At 42.7% G+C, this 18,093-nt stretch overlaps 1 long non-coding RNA gene across 1 annotated transcript in view; it reads right to left on the bottom strand.

Moving 5' to 3' along the window:
• Nucleotides 1-2,829: 2,829 nt before the first annotated feature.
• The window catches only part of LOC103178852, a 133,311-nt gene continuing 118,047 nt past the window's right edge, over nt 2,830-18,093 (bottom strand). The window contains exon 3 of the long non-coding RNA XR_006085536.1: nt 2,830-2,888. This is a non-coding gene — a long non-coding RNA (uncharacterized LOC103178852). The remainder of the gene's footprint in view (nt 2,889-18,093) is intronic.

Raw genomic sequence — 18,093 nt, 5'->3', positions numbered from 1 at the left:
ACACAAATGGTCGTAGAAAGCTTGATCCCTCTCCCCCAAAAGGCTGATCAATGCTGGATCAATTGGAATTTTCAAGACTGAGGTTGATAGATTTGTGCTAGGTAAGGGTATCAAGGGGTATGGAGCAAAGGCAGGCAAATGGAGTTCAGGTACAGATCAGCATGATCTAATATAATGGCGGACAGGCTCGGGGGGGTTGAATGGCCTACACCTGTTCCTATGTTCCTGCTCTCATTCTCTCTATGTTCCTTCCTGTTTCCGGTTCTCTTGTTTCTCACGTACTCTGTCCTAACTGACAGGCTCACACAGGCTGGTGTGGGAGAAGACACAGAGAGCAGAATTTTGAATAGTCTGCAGCTTGTGGAGAGAAGAGTTGAGAAGACCAACGAGCAGACCGTTAGCATAGTCTAATCTGGAGTGATAAAAGCATGGCTAAGGCTCTTGGCTGCCCGAGGAGAGAAGCAGTGGAGGTGGGCAATGTTACGAAACTGGGCAAAAGTGAATAGGTCAAGTCACGGATATGTATTGAAAGGATAACTGAAAATCGATCAAGACACCAAGATTCTGTACTGGCTTAGTAAGGTGGAGTTTGCATCCATGAATAATGATGCTGTCAGCACCACAGGTAACAAGGAGCCAAGCAGGAGAGCACACAATGAGGATGCAGGGGCAGACGAAGAATGTGTGGGACGGCGTATTAAGAATTTGGCAGGAGCAAGAGTTTGATTGAAGTTACATTCACAGTGAGATGACTGTGCAATTTAGCCCTGCATGATCTGGAGTGAACACTCGCCAGGAAGCACATGATTATTTTCTGTATTGCTGAGTTCAGAAAAGATTTACACCAGTCTTCAATAACAAATTGCCACCATCATGGCCTCTCTCCTCTAATAAAGCTACATTTAGTTCTGATCCACACAGACCAAGTGAATTCCAAGTTCCATCTTGGTTGATCTCAGCACAGATGGTAGTGGAAGCACTTCAATTCCTTAGCCTTAGTCTCCTGGTGTTAGGGAAGCATGAAATCAGCTTAGGTTGCCCCATGCTCGCTATCCAACCTCTCCCAATCGATATCAAGTAAGGATTATGCTCGGCTTTGGTGGCCGTTATTATCAAACAGGCTGCCAACGCTCAGTGCCTGGAGGCACAGATGAAGAATGGGCAATTGGATGAGGTACTGAGGACTGCTGGTGTCCATGGAATTGGTGTGAACCATTGCCTTTTGGAACAGGAACAAAAGCAATCGAAAGGGACAAAAACAAATGGAGGCTCATTATTAAGAGCCCCTTTACAGATCACCACATGAGATCAACCTATTCCACCAATAAGAGGTCTCCCCAAAACTCTTGCCTTCAGAGCAAGAAGAGACTTTTCTTCCTTATCTAATAATAATCCCTCCAAAACAAAAAAGAATAAATTGGTCATTTTCAATCTACGACTGTTTGTGGGACATTGCTGTGCGCAATTGGCTGCCGCGTTCGCCCACAAATATACAGTCAATTCACTTTACAGTATATTCTGTGAAGCGCTTTGGGACGTCCTCCTGACGTGAAAAGCGCTATATCAAATGCAAGGATTATTATTATTATTATTATTATCCTCCATGCATTTGGCCAAGAATAAAATTAAGGGTGATTCGTAGAGACGCAAATACTCTTTGGATCACAAAGGTTCCGGTCTTGGTTCAGCAATGGGGATTTCATCTGTTAACAATTGGTCAGAGCTGGATAACTTAGGTTGTAATTAGCGTTAAATATCTTTGCTCAGTTATCTTTGAGAATCGGAAGTAATGTCAAAGAAATCTTTTGAACATTCTCCCTCTGATTATTCATCGTCTTTAAGAGATTAAATAACTTGGGGTTATTCACAAAGCGTGTATGTTCTGTTGGGAGAAATTATTTGATTTGCTGAAGTTAAGCTCCAATACCATCCTCGTTGCCTTCCTCTGAACCTTTCCAGTAACTGTTTAAGGTGTCAGCCTTCCTCAGTTGGTAGTACTCTTGCTTCTAAATCAGCAAGTTGCAGGTTCAAGCCCCACGTTGGGTCTCTGAACTAGGCTGACACACCAGTACTGTGTTGGGGGAGCACTGAAATGTTGTCCTTCAGATGAGGCAATAAAGACGCAGCCAAAATGCAGCAAGTGCACTCTGACCAAAAGCATTACAGATTGTTTCTGTCCAGTATCTTATTTAATATATTCGTATTATAAGTGCTGTTTTACCAACGATATTCAACATTGCACATTTGTAATATCATTTGTCATTTACCTTCCCAGTTGGCAGAACGGTAAATCTATTTGATGCACCTTCCTCAATGCCTGGGTTCACTATACGTTCCTTACAGTCTGCACCTTGGACATGTTTAGCCCTACAGGGTAGTCACCAACGCGACCAAGCTCGCAAATACATCGATGGCGAAAAGATTATATGCAACATTTTTGAAATCAAGTCTTAAATGCTGATGAAAATTACACAAAACAATCAATGGGTGATAACTTAAAAGGTGATGAGACCACATTGGCGATTGATGAAGATCACTTACTGCAGTCGCTAGAGATTGGAACCTTGAGAGGAAAGACCAGGGGTAAAACAACAGTCCATATTCAGTAGTGATGGCACAGAAAATCTGATTCGAAATTGCACACAAGCAAAGAAGGAATTGTAGAAATGCCGCTTTGGAAGTTTCAACGCACACAGACTTTCCAGGTGAGGAACCAGTGTGTTGCAGCCTGACGTACGGGACTCCCCACAGGTCACACTTACCAGTCCAAACTGACAGAGCGAGGCCGGGGGCGAGGGACAGGCTGATCGATCACTGCATTCCTTCGCTTGCTGAACTTCTCCTTTTGGGCAAATCGCTGAGCCAGTTTCAATATACCACTTTCGATCCTGATGCGGAGGACATGAAGAACACAAAGGTGTTTATGGGTTCACAACAAAATGGAATGGATCAAATCATCTACAAGACATAAATAAAATATGATTTTCTCAGCACAGTGATGGAATGAAAAATGATGAAATTGCAAATGTATCAGATTGTAAGCTTGAAGGAGAACTCAACGAAGCCTCTACATACTGTTCCTTCTCAGACCCATTCTCTTTGAAGATCACAATCACTGGGCTTTTAACCCGCTTGTCAATACAGTACCATTTTTGCACCAATAAAGTTAAGACTTTTGAACAAAATGCAAACTCTGCTTCTTTATTTCAAGAGATCATCAGAATAACTCTTTGACCCATTTTATCTCATCCTCCCTCAATATTGCCTTCTCATTACAACTTCCAGTTATTTCTTAAACATGTTGTGCTTACCAGTCCTAAAGTGTGGGGCCCAGAACTGAACACAGTCTCTTGCTGAGGCCTAACCAGTGTTTTATAAAGGTTCATCATAACTTCCTGACTTTTGTATTCTATGCCCCTATTTATAAAGTCTAGTATCCCGTATCCTTTTTTAACAGCTTTATCTACGTATCCTGCAAACTTGAAAATTGTACTCCCTATACCCAAGTCTTGGTCATTTATATAGATCAAAAACAGCAGCGGTCCCAATACTGACCCCACTGCACACTTCCCTCCAGTCAGAAAAACAACAATTCACCACCACTTTAGGCTTTATAAATAGGGGCATAGAATACAAAAGTCAGGAAGTTATGATGAACCTTTGTAAAATACTGGTTAGGCACCAGCCAGTTCTGTATCCATGCTGACACTTTAATACTTGAGCTTCTATTTTGCTTACAAGTTTCTTATGTGGCAGTTAATCAAATGGCTTTTGAAAATTAAATTAAATAAATAAATAGATAGATAGATAGATAGATAGATAGATAGATAGATAGATAGATAGATAGATAGATAGATAGATAGATAGATAGATAGATAGATAGATAGATAGATAGATAGATAGATAGATAGATAGATAAAATTAAATTAAATTAAATTAAATTAAATTAAATTAAATTAAATAAACAAACAAACAAACAAACAAACTACATCAACTGCACTACCTTGATCCACCCTCTCTGTTACTTCATCAAAAAACTCTATCAGATTTGTTAGACATGATTTGCCTTTAACAAACCTGTGTTGCCTATCCTTTACTAACCCATATTTTTCTACGGGGAGAGAGTGGGGGAGTGGGATTGATTTAGATAGCTCTTTTCAAAGAACCGGCACAGACATGATGGGCCGAATGGTCTCCTTCTGTGCTGTGGGTTCGAAACTCTGACTGTCCAGTGCCTTGGGACGTCCTCCCGACGTGAAAGGCGCTATACAAATGTAATTTTGTTGTTGTTTAATTCTATGATTCTATGATTGACACCCCTGAAATTGTGAACTCTTGTCCTTGATATATCTTAAACTATTGTTCCTGCTCTACATTCTCAATCCCATTTACCATTTTTTTGACCTGTATATACTCCTATCTGAAAAGTCTATTGTCAACGCCTATCTAGTCAACTTCCAAGTCTGAAACTCCCCTCACTGCAAAAAATACATTTCTTGGCATTATGTTATATCACCTTTGATTTTTTGCAAATATTATTCAACACAGTAACTCTTAATTGGAATCATAGGGAGCTACACTGCTCCAGATTTACATTTATCAGTTACCATGCGCTTAAAATAACAGTCGAATTTTATCATTGTAATTTAATATTGTGCGATGCAATTGAGTTTATAATTTAAAGCTTATTTACAGTTATTTATAAGAGTTCAGTGACAAATTCTCTAACCTTACAATGTGTTCATTGTATAATTACACTTACTAATGCTGTCATGGACACAAGCGTGTTCACTTTACTGAAAACACCAATTTTCTGGTCAATAACAAAGAACGATTGTCACTGGTGTCGGGCTGCATGTTGAAGGCAGCAACTGATTGACAGCAGTGTAATTATCATGGTTCTGAGCCGTGATTCGCCCTGACAGTCCTGCTGGAACTATTTATGCACAAGATGAAAAGCTCGATAGGTAATGAAAATCGAGCATGAAAGGGGGAAGAGGCAAAGTCCAAATAATATGTGGATGTTGGGTTAAGACAGATCTTGAGCTGGGATGTAATGCGTCCAGTGGGTGAATAAACTGCTGACACTATCACACATGCAGGATGGCAGCTTAATAATAATAATAATAATAATAATCCTTGCATTTGATATAGCGCTTTTCACGTCGGGAGGACGTCCCAAAGTGCTTCACAGAACACACTGTAAAGTGAATTGACTGTATATTTGTGGGCAAACGCGGCAGCCAATTGCACACAGCAATGTCCCACAAACAGTTGTAGATTGAAAATGACCAATTTATTATTGTTTTTGGTTTTTGGAGGGCTTATTATTAGGCGTATGGAGTAAGGAAACTTGCCCAAGGTTTCGCCCTGCCTGGAATTGAACTCAGGTCTCTCGCTTGCAAAGCGAGCTTGGAATAAGTCCTGCAGTCCACCTCCTCTGGAGAAGAGAAGTGTCCTCAACACACAATCTGGGGTACCTAAGGCTGGGCTCCTGCAAACCTGTACGTCCTACTTTCTAGAATTAGGTAAACTGGATCTTTGTTGAGAGCATACATTCCAATACAAATGCAGGGACGTTGCATAAGTGGCATTCATATGTGGCTTGTCTTGGATACTCTTAAGCATGGTGATAACCCAGTTCACCAACCCTCCCAACACCCGACACCCCCACCTGAAAAACAGTTCATTAGATTAATACCTGATCTAAAGGGTTTTGCTATGACAAAGCAGAGGAAATTAAGGGGTCATTTGATTGAGGAATTTAAAATAATGAGAGAAATTGACAAGGTAGATAGTGAAAGATATCAAACTCTTCCTTTTGAAACAGGAATCCAGTAGTAGGCTTAGAAACAGAATTAAAACAATTAAAAATGAAGTTAACATAAGAACATAAGAAATGCCAGATGAAAAAAGACCAATGTCCATCTAGTTTGCCTTCTACCTTCCTGGCGGTCGCATGCACATATGTCCCAAACTACCTATGTACTATATTCTATAATGTTATTTCCTAAAAGAAAACTATCTAATATAGTTTGAAAGAATCAATACTTCCTGCTTCAACTGTCTCCCTAGGGAGCCTGTTCGACAGGTTCACTATTCGCTCACTGAAATAGTGTTTGCATAGATTCGTTCTGAATAGATTTGTGGAGTCATGTAGCTCAGTAGTTAAAGTGCTCGCTTTGTAAGCGAGAGACCTGGGTTCGATTCCCAGCAGGGTGAAACCTTGGGCAAGTTTCCTTAGTCCACACGCCTGATAATAATCCCTCAAGAAAATAAAACAATAATAAATTGGTCACTTCAAACCATGACTGTTTGTAGAACACTGCTGTGCACAATTGGCTGGCGCATTTCGCCCACAAATATACAGTCAATTCACTTTACAGTCTATTCCGTGAAGTGCTTTGAGAAGTCTAGAAGACGTGAAAAGCGCTATATCAAATGCAAGGATTATTACTAATTTACCCCCTTTCGTGTCCTCTGGTTCTACTATTCTGGACAAGTTGAAACAGCCTGTCATGTTCTATATTGTCTTGCTCCTTTAGAAGGTTAGAAGCATTTCTTCACACACAACGTTCTGAAAATGTAGAATGCTGCAGTCCCAGGATGCTGTAGAGTTGGAATCAACAGGCTTGCTTAAATAAAAGATAGTTGGATACTTCGGAGATGTAAGGTACTAAGGCATAGTGCAAAGGAATGGACCATTGGGATTAAAAGATATGCCTAACAGGTAAGCTAAATCTTAGGGAAAGGCCGGAGAGGTTGAGGAGGTCAGAGCCACACAGGAGAGAAAACGTTGACAAGAGCCAAAGAGTATGGCTTCTGTCTTTTTGACATTCAGCTGCAGGAAGTTTGCACTCATCCAGGCCTTGATATCTGACAGACAAGCTGACAGAACATCAGAAGGCCTGGAGTCGCAGCTGGTTGAGGAGAAGTAGATTTGGGCATCATCTGCTGACATGTAGAAATTTAACCCCTGTCTGTGGACATCGCCGAGAGGGACCATGTAGCAGCGTGAGTGAAAGAGCACCCGTACTGCATTGACGCTCTGGGTGAAGAGCTTGAAACAAGCCCAGGGCAATTCTGCAGCACTAAACTCTGTTTAGACAACAGATTTGAATTTAAATTCCATCACAGTCTAATCGTTAATCCCACGTGGGATGGCGCTGCTGGAGTTTATTTTGACTTAGGCCATTTTACATCGCTGCTCCACAACCACCAAACAGGAGCCTGTCAATTCACATCGTTTTTACGTCATCTCTGCACTTCCAAAGGGGCAGCACTAGCAGACAAAACAATCTCACACCATTAATCCACCAGCCACGGTGCCCACTCTAACGAAACCCTTCCCCAAATTTCTCACAAGGGATGACAAGCTGATGACAAGTGGGACTGGTAAAGGTTTTGGACTGGATTTTCTTTGGCCTCTTGGTCATCGTGCAGTGCATTCGATTGGAAGCTCCCCCACTATCCACCTCCCTACCCATTATAATAAAACAGGGTTAGATTTCAATTGATACAAATTGTGTTTAGAAGACCTGGTCTGACTGGGAGTAATAAGCTAGCAAGGGTGTTCTACCGTGAAATAGTTTGGAGAATAGCCTTCTGTTATCAGGATAAGTGGCTTATTATAAGGATCCATTGACCTTTTTCTGTCATAATTCTTGCACAAACACCCACAGGAAGGCCAGCACAGTTCGGGTATCCGGGCCACCAGGAACCTGCAATCTTCTGAGTGCTCACATTGATCTAACTCTTACTGGTGTGACTGTTTGACTCTGGGCTGCTGCCTGACAGAATGGAGAGCAGGGACGTACAAGCGTGTTACCCAATACCAGAGGCCCACGCTCAACCAACAGGACCTGGGAGGTCACCTGCTGCGATCCGAGGAGAACGTTAAAATTAAAATAAACAATACCTATCAGGTGTCAGCCCGGCTCAGTTGGTGGCACTCTTGCCTGCGAGTCAGAAGGTTGTGGGTTCAAGCTCTACATCAGGACTTGGAATTAAACACAGGGCTCTGAACGTCAGCCCTCAAAACCGCAGTCGGTGGCTCCACAATGAACCATTGCGTCATCAGCACAAAATACTTGTGGCCTGACCACATTTTTTGTTGGCCAAGAAGGAGCCAAACTATACTTTCAATGGCCAACCACAAGCACCAAATTCTGGTGTTGGGGGCAACGACTGACACATTTTTCTTCTTCGCAAACACATATGTGAAGGGGATAAAAAGCAAATGTGCTTTTGATTTTAAGCATCGACTGCCGATAAACTCCTCTTAACAAAGTGCAGCCACTCTGATGCTGTGTGCTTCTAATAGGAGCTTCCTTTTGTGTCGCTGTGTCACTTCTGACATATCCCTGGGCTTCCACAATGAGGCATTGAGGTCAATCCTTATAACTCCAGTCCCACCAAGTGTCTAACACATCACCATGGTGATAACCATCACCAAGCTTAAGAGTATCCAAGGTAGCCCACCTAAGCTGCTAGTTGGAACCAAGTTCCAACCAGCAGATGAAGCAGGATTCTCTTCTAATATCATTCTCCTAATGCCATTCACTTTAACTGAAGAGCTAAAAAAGGAGAGGTTAGAAGCACAGAAGGAACTTCAATGTGCACTGAGCGCCCCACAGCTGGACAGCCCGTGAAGGAAGAGACAGAGGCACATTGAGAGCGGCACTGTGATGAGACAGCACTGTTTGACAAGTGGTTGGGCGTAGAGCTGACTGGTCAGGCCAGAAGAAGGGTGGATACAATTCTCATCTCCATTTTCTGGTGAGGTTGATTCAGAAGCAATTTGCATCTGGCAGTGGGTGAACAGCGTTAAACAACACTTGAGTAGCCATATTCCTGTTCTCAGTAATGCTTTTCAGCATCATCAGATGCGCGTTTCCAATAAACCTGCCAGCATTCTGAGGGTTAATTGTAGATGCAGACGAGGCCGTGTGAAGCACTTAATAGGCTCCTAATGAGCAGTTAATGAGATCATTAGTCCCTATAATAAACAAAATGTGCCCAGACAGAAGGAAAGACTTTGGAAATGGTTAGTAAGCAGATAGGAATGTCACCTTTCAATGAGGTTGAATGAAGATTTTTTCCTCCTTTTTTATGTTTCATTTATTTTTATTGTAAGTTTTTATTTTTTCCTTGTTGTAAAGAATCTGCGTTGATCACTCTCCCTGTTACTGAGCTAATGCTGCAGACCTTGCGTGACGCCTCCACACCGTTGGTGTTCAACATCAATTTGTAGTGGTACAAAAATATCAATATTCAGAGATACTGCTAATTTCAGTCAATAAATGTATACACACACAGATATATATACACACACATATATACATACAAACGTATATAATAACAATGCGTACATTCAATATACTGCCTGTCACGTCAGTGGGACGTCTCAAAGCGCTTCAAAAGATGTACTCTAAAGTGTAGCGATTATGTCCCTTGTGGGATAATGTGGCAGCCAAATTTACACACAGCAACGTCCCCATAAAGAGCTAGCAAATTAATGACCAATTAATGGTGGCCAGGACTCACGGAGAAACTCCATTCTCTTTTTGTGCCAGGGGATCTTTAACATCCACCTGAACAGGCAGACGGGACCTTGGTTTAACATCTCATCTGAAGGACGGCATCTCTAATAATGCAGCATGCCCCAGCACTGCACTGGAGCGTCATGATAGACTGTATGGGTTCCAACTCCCGATATATATTGTACAAGTACATACCCACACACATATACGCATGTGCATATACAAACCCACATATGTACACACATACACCACACACATATTATATATATATATACACATACACTTGCATACACATATACACAATCACTGAATGCCGGTACAATTTGAAAGTCGAATGCAAATATTAATTCTTGCTTTCGCTCTTTAGCCCTGGGCAAAACGAAGGTTTGTGCTCCCGATTTCCCGTTGTCTGGAAACTCCCAGCGCATGGTTGAAAACTCCCAGCACCCCCCCACCAGCAAATAACACCATCCAATGTACTGAACTGCATCAAATATATGAATCCCATTATACACCGTATGTATCTCCAAATGATAATACAATACAAAATTACATTTGTAAAGCGCCTTTTACATCGGGAGGATGTCCAAAAGGCTGGACAGTCAGGGATTAGGAACCCGAGCGGGTGGGGGGGGGGGGGTTGGGATCAGGAAGGGTGGAGGGCACAGAGGGTAGCCGAAGGCACAGTCGAAGAGGAGGGTCTTGAGCTTGCTTTGAAAGAGACAAGGGAGGGAGCGAGGTGAAGGGAACATGGGATGGCGCTCCAGAGGGTAGGGGCAGAGAGGTTGAAGACCCAACTGCCGATGGTGGCACGTATGAGAGTTTCAGCGGCCTAAGGGGTGAAGCAGTGGCGGAGTCGGGCAATGTGGAGTCCTGTCCTGTGGTTAGAGCACTCGTTCAATTCCAGGCAGGGCAAAACCTTGGGCAAGTTTCCTTACTCCACACTCCTAATAATAGGTCCTCCAAAAAACAAAACAATAATAAATTGGACATTTTCAATCGGCGACTGTTTGTGGGACGCTGCTGTGCGCAATTGGCTGCCGCGTTTCGCCCGCAAATATACGGTCAATTCACTTTACAGTTTTTTCTGTGAAGCGCTTTGAGGCGTCGGGAAGACATGAAAAAGCGCTATATCAAATGCAAGGATTATTATTATTTATTATAATGTTGAGGAGGGGAAGGCAGAGCTGGTCATGGCACGGATGTGGGAGAGAAAGGGCAGTTGAGGGTCGAACAATACACCTAGATTCCCGACTGGCTTGGTGAGGTGGAGTGCGCATCCGTGGATGCTGATGCTGCCTGAGGTGCGGAGGAGCTGGTGCGAGCCAGTCAGGATAATGACAATAATCCTTGCATTTGATACAGTGCCTTTCATGTCAGGAGGATGTCTCAGAATGCTTCCCAGCAGGTGTATGCGGCAGCCAATTTGCTGTGTCAGGTAACCTGACTGCCTCAGATAACCTGTTAATGGTCCTCAGTTGAAGAAGACACCTGAATCTTTTGCAAGTCCATTTACATACGTTTTAAAATAAGAATTAAAAAAAGAGATCTACTTTGGCAGAGACCCAAAACTGCTTTCTGATTGTCTGCTCAACTCTTTCGGTCGGTGATTGAGACCCAAGGGAGACTTAAAGAAAGAAAAAGAAATACCAATTTTAAACTTGAGGAAAAAAATTTCAATTGCGTTCCTTTGAAATGTTTGTTGCTGCTATTCTCGCTTTGTGTACAGTATTACCTAAAACAAGCTGAGTTTACAGTACATGAAGGTGTTAGGGTCAGGGAGAGAAATCTGCGCTGTGAAGTTGGGTTATTACTAATAACAATCCTTGCCTTTGATGTTGCTCCTATGATGTCAAAACTTTTCAAAATATTTCACAGGGAATTGCTGTCAAGTGACTGCATATCTGTACGTAAACACAAAGCTATTTTGTGCACAATATGGCCCCGCAAACAGCCGTGAAGCGAATGACTAATTAGCTGGAGGATTGTTGGCGAGGGCAACAGAAAAAAATCTCTTTTCGAACAGGCCCTGAATCAAATGCAAAGATTATTATTATTTTTATAATGCAGAGGCGAGAGAGTGCTGCTGACTGAGCCAAATTCACACAGTTCATAGAATCATAGAAATTTGCAGCGCAGGAGGCCATTCAAGTCAGCACCAGCTCGCTGAGCAAGCTGTATTACAATCCCACTACCCTGCCCTCACCCTTGGAGTTCGGTATTGTGCTCCAGATGAGGAGGCTTTCTGAGGCTGTCTTCAGTTCAATTTTTAGAAGGCACATTTGTAGGCTGACATTCCTATACAGTACTGGGTGTGTGCTGTATTGTCGGAGGTATCGTTCTTCTGTTGAGATGTTAAACCAAGGTCCTGTCTGCCTGTTCAGGTGGACATTAAATATCCCATGGCACTATTCGAAAAAAGAAGGGAGTTTCTCCCAGTGTCCTGGCCAACAATTCCCCCCAGATAAAATTGGTCATTCATTTCATGGCTCTTTGTGGGACATTGCTGTGTGCAAATTGACTGCTGTGTTCATCTACAAATTCAGTTACTGCACTTTACAGTAAACACTACGAAGTCCTTTGAAACGTCTAAACAACATGATGGGGCACTATCTCAATTGCCAAGATGATTATTATATGTTACATTTATTCAAAGCAACTCTCAAGATATGGAAACGTTGGCATTGTTTTTTTTCCCTTGCAAAACAAAGCTTCAAAAGCAAAACTGTGACCGAACAGCTAATTAGAAAATATGTCTGCATTGTGAGTCAACACGGCACTGAACAGCGAAGCTATTTATAGATCTGTCTTGCCAAGAGAGTGAAGGAAGGCTGCAAAATATACAGGAAAGAGCATGTTGCACATTTCAATGAAAACAAGGGGTGCAGTTCTGTCACTTTGTGGCTTGCAATCCTTAAAATAAAGCGTTTGTTGTGTATTTCGGAACCTGAAAGTATTCTTGGTAATGTTTTTCTCCTTGGATAGTCTGCTGGTCGCTGGATGATGAATAAAAAGCACTGAGATGTTTGCTTATTTATTGCCCTGCAATTTCCTCCTGGTTGACTTGTGCTGGGGAATGGACCCAAGTGCCCAATGTCCGTAGCTAAACCTGCAGAGTGATGGTCACCATGCTTTCTGACTGTAGGAGGTACATCTGATCTCCTCCCTCCTCGCCCAATGTCCTCTTGGCGGGCCAACGTTTCTCATGGTCTGAGCCTTGAGACCATTGACTTAATTTTTAAAATCGGGTAGAACCTTTGTCTAGAAAACACAGTCATTGCACTTTACAGTCGTGCAATTATCCTCTTCTTGAAGTCGCAACGATCGACTTCAAGATCCTCACACTCGTTTAGAAATCCCGTAATGCTCCGGCACCTCCCAACCTCTCCGTCCTGCTTACTCCCCACTCCACCACCCACTGCATCCCCTCGGCTGGTGGCCTCCTGCTTGTCCCTCATCTCCTTTGCTCCATCGCCAATTATGCTGTGCTTTCAGCCACTACACTGCAGTCTCAGTGATCCGGTTCCTGAGCCAGGCAGGTCCATGATGCTCCAAGGCATTGATGATGACGGAGCAGCCAGCCAGGCAGGACTTGGAGGGCTTTGGTAGAAATCCTGATTGCTGGGCGCTGATTCTTGCTGGAGAGAATGCGCGCCTGTGTGGATGTCAGATAACAGCAGGATGGTACTCGGCTGTGTATGAAGAGGTGAGAATGGACGGCACTGTGAAGGTTGCCTCTGGGCAACACCAAGCAAAGGTCAGGTGATTCACCACAAGGAGGGGCAGTCTCCAGGACTATACAACTCCCAGAAGCCAATGTCAGAGCATCACCAGGAGAGGGAGCAGTTGGCGTGTTCCCCCCACTTTTAGCTCAGCAAGGGAGAGCTAGATACCAAGAATGGGTAAAAGGAGTAAAAGGTCTCAAAGAGACAGCATATCTAGTGTTGTGAGTTAGCACACTGGTCATCATCTCCAGGACCAGTTCATATGAAGAAATCTCATCTGTCTGTCTCCCTATCTCATGGGTCCCCTGCAAAGTCTGAGCAGTCTAAACTCAGTTCCCAATAGGAGGGAGCTGACAGCACAAAATTCCCATGTCCTTCGGATGAGCCGTTAAACCAAGTTCTCGTTTGCTTGTTCAGGAGGACATTAAAGATTCCATGGCGTTATTTGAAAGGAGAAGGGAATTTCTCCCAGTTTCCTGGCCAACAATTTCCCAAATCAAATTGGTCATTCACTCCAAGGCTGTTTGTGGAATGTCGCTGAGTGCAAATTGGCTGCCATATTGTGGGTCTTTGCCCACAAATACATAGTCACTCCACTTTACAATATATACCGTGAAGTGCTTTGAAATGTCCTGACATGAAAGGCGCTATACCAAAGGTAAGGATTATTATTATTAATTTATTAGTCTCACCAGAGAAGCCACAGGATGGCTGGTGTAGGGGGCACAAAAAAAAACACAAAGCGGGCGATCTTTGGAGGTTGGGACTGAGGCAGGTCATTTGAGAGGAGTGGAAGGGGCTTTACTGTGTATATAATCTGTTGTACCTGACCTTGGGTGCTGAATGTTGACATTGGGCTCCTTGAAGTGCCATTGACATCCCTTAGCTTCTGGAACACAGGATTCGTTAATCCAAATCTGCGTTCCAGGTTGAATAAAAACAGTTTCCACACGATGCAAAACACCCCAGCACTCGTACAGTTAATAGCATCCCTCTACGGGTAGGAGCGCACGCTGGCGTTCTGTTCGCAATTGACATTTCCAACTGAATTGTTTGCATCCTGCCATCCCCAACCCCTTGAACGAGCACATGGCGTTAATGCAAACTTCTGTGTCGCATTCAGACAGCAGAGAAAAAGCCATCCTTTCACCAACACTGAGATCCACAGCAGCTCACACTCGCAACTCACCTGGAAGTCACCAGCCCAGCACCTGCACTCTGCAAAGTCTCTGCTCCTCTGGTTAACGTTAGTTTCTGGCCAATTCCTTTCCCTGCAGGATATTCACACTGCCTATCGCAGCCCACACCTAAGCACCTCTACAAGCCGAGCGGGGAGCTTGGGAGGAGAGATCACATCTCTGTCTGTTCTTTAACTGTTGCTGAGAGGCACAGGTCCATATTTTACCGAAGAAGCTAATGGTCTAAAACCTTTTTTTTGTCAAAGCTTGCTTCCATGGTGATCAGATTAGCAGCAGATAAAAGCAGCTCCACGTGACTTACATTCCTCCACTCAAAGATTCCTCTTGCAGTTTTTTTTACATAACAACACAGCATTGTTGCTAACAGCTATCCTGTCACTCACACTCGCACGCACACAAACACATGCACATAAACTCCCGTAAGCACGCACACACACACACATGCTCGCATGAATTCACACCCATAAAGGTGCTCACAAACACATAGATACACATAAACACACACTCGCACATAAATGCACACGGATACACACACGCCATAAACGCACATGAATAAATGGACACACACAAATGCACACACAAACACATTAACGAGCGCACGCACAAATACGCTCGTTATACACCCACAAATGCATGCATACACACACACACACACAAACGCGTTCACACACAGATGCACATAGATACACAAACACCCACCGGGGAATATAGTCAAGCACACACGCTTGCATAAACTCTTAACGCAGAGACAGATTCACTCTTTCATCGAGACGATCTGATACATGAAATCCATAGCTTTTTATTTGTCTCCAAATATCAATTTCCTCAAGCGCTCAAGGTACGCGTAGTACAACAAAGAAACAAATAAAGTAATTATTCCTCACAGATGGAGCTGTGAAAGCCGGATCGATCATAGAGCATGAAATCAATTTCACTTCGGTATCTCAGTGAAGATTGATTAGCTCTTTCAATGCTCAACAACATCGAAGGAGAAAGGCCCCTTGGCCCAATCTCATCGCAACAAGGATCCCACCCACTCTCCTGCTGACCCCATTTTCATTTAAATTGTGCTTTTAGAATCGTAAATCCCATTCAAGTGAGGTCATACCATAGACCTCAGTGAACAGGAGCGACTCACGTGTGAAGAATGTCCATTTGAATGAAGATCTATTTCTAACCGTCTGAGCACTGATGTTAACATCATGTCCTCTTGCTTTAGATTCTTCTACCAGAGGGAAGAGTAGCCAACTATCCAACTCCTCAATTTCCTCCATTATTTTAAACGCTTCAATCCCTCAAGTGCTCATCCCTTGATTGTTCACTACCTGAAGCCAGTAGTGGTCACCACAACGTATTCAACCACACGCACCCCCCACTCCCCCACCCCACCTCTTTCCCACCCCCAACAAGACCTAATGTCTGTCTGTGTGTCCGCTGTCCACCAAGAACTCAATAAATGATTGATATAGAGACATAATTTATACCTCATCGGAAAGGTCTTGAATGTGGGGGTGTCATGGGCATATTGTTTTTCAGGGATCTTCTATCGTTGATGAGCTATATTTAAAAAAATATGAAAACATGCTTTCATTAAGCTCCCAAAAAAGTATGCATGGTATTCTGCAACAAAGTAGCAACAGAAGTGACACAGCTTTCTAGAGAGATATACATCTACATAGATAAAATTTCTGTATGTGTGTGTGAATGTGTGTTTGTCAGTCCTCCCACAGGAGTCCTCCCAAAAAGGATATGTGAACAAGGGATGCTAATGAGTCAGCACATTTTCTTAATCTTAAGGGATAAAGATGCCTAAGAAGATCAAGCCTTTCAAGGTCAAATAAAAATGGCAGGCGAAAGAGAGAAGGTCGATTAAATTAAAATGGTTGCAAGCGCAGCTGCAATGGGTACAGCTTGTAATTAATAAAGGATAAATGAAGAAATACTAAGTTGTTTTGTTTAAAAAAAAACCTTTTTTTTTGCAGCAGAATTGTTTTACAGCAATAAAAGCAATTCAAAGAGCCGAGGCCCCCAAATTTATTATGGTCTTAGCCTCAAGAACATCATCTAAAAATTTGAGATCCTGCAGAATTATTTGAAATTCATCAATTAATTTCGAAGCTGGCTTTCCAAGTTCCTTTTCGTCAATCTACAAAGCCCACCTGAGCTCATCTTTCCAGAATATGTACCCCAACATCTTCCCATCACAAAATCAAGCTTCTTCTTAAATGAATCTGCTGCCCTCGTCTTAAGCTCAAGTACATTTCCTGATAACCCATTCCAGCCCTCCCAGTGGGACATTGTTGTGTGCATGTTGGCTGGTGTGTTCGACACCAAAACACACAGTCACTACATTTTATAGTATATCCTGTGAAGCGTTCTGAAATACCTTTCTGATGTGAAAGGTGCTATATCAAATATAAGGATTATTATTATTATATCCAAGTGCATTTAGGTCCGTTCAATGCACTAAATCTTGAATGAAACCAAATTGACCCCAATGTACCATGTTTCGTGACTGTCAAAGGCATAACATCTTGCTCAATCGCTTGGTATGGGTGATGGGCAGTTCTTGTTGAAGGGGAGAGGAGAACCCTATCATCAGCTCACTTAGGTCTACACCGAGCAGAACAAACACTCCACAGGACACAATAGTTTCTGTGCTGCCAGAGGAGACCCCCCCTTCCCCAATCCTCAATGCTGTTCTCAACACTATAATTATACCAACAAAATCCTGAAGACAGAGACTGTCACCAACACAAAAGGGTCATTTTAATTTCACAATACCAATTACAGACCAAAACTATTCACTTAACCAAACTATGTTGGTCTCTCTTGTAGTTTTGTAATGATACAGTAAGCTCTGTAATTTAATTCACGTTCTGTTACTACAAAACAGCATCTTGCCGGAGTTACAACTGAACAGAGAAAAGACATTTGAAAAGCACAATACATAAATGTTATGCACTGCAGGATTGACAACGTGATTCTAAGAGGCTGTGGAGATATCAAATCCCAGATCACTCAGTGCTGTGGGAACACCGCCCCAATCGCAATCGCATTGGAGAAAAATTCCTGTGGGACTGAGCACATCCAGTTCCCAGTAGCATTTAATATTGACATACTCTTTTCAAACCCCATTGGGAAACTTGAACCCTATTATCGTCTCCCTAAGGCCTAGACTGGGATAATAATAATCCTTTACATCAGGAGGGCGTCCCAAAGTGCTTCGCAGGATACTCTGTAAAATGTAGTGACTGTTTGTTTTGTGGTTGAATGGGATGAATAAACATTGCACAGGACACAATAGTTTCTGTCATCCTGAGACCTGGTGGTTGAGAGAGGATATTTTCCATGGAAGGGAGAGGCTTGGGACCAATGCCGTAAATGGGAAATTTTGCTTGATCAGGGAGTTTCTGGGAATATCTGTTTGTTGGTTACCTGGGTGTCTGACACAGTCAATCCATTTTACAGTATACTATATTACAGTATATTATCATCTCAACAGTGATAAGGCACTATATCAAATGCAACAATTATAATGATAATGTTTCCCTTCTTCAGGCATCGATCCAATTCACTTTTATATTTGTTGAACCTTCAATACTAACTATAACCCTAAAGTTTGAA

Source organism: Callorhinchus milii, unplaced genomic scaffold (genome assembly GCF_018977255.1).
Source record: "Callorhinchus milii isolate IMCB2004 unplaced genomic scaffold, IMCB_Cmil_1.0 Scaffold16, whole genome shotgun sequence".
Classification (NCBI taxonomy): domain Eukaryota; kingdom Metazoa; phylum Chordata; class Chondrichthyes; order Chimaeriformes; family Callorhinchidae; genus Callorhinchus; species Callorhinchus milii.
The sequence above is the reverse complement of the archived record's forward strand: the minus strand, read 5'-3'. Positions and strand labels throughout refer to the sequence as shown.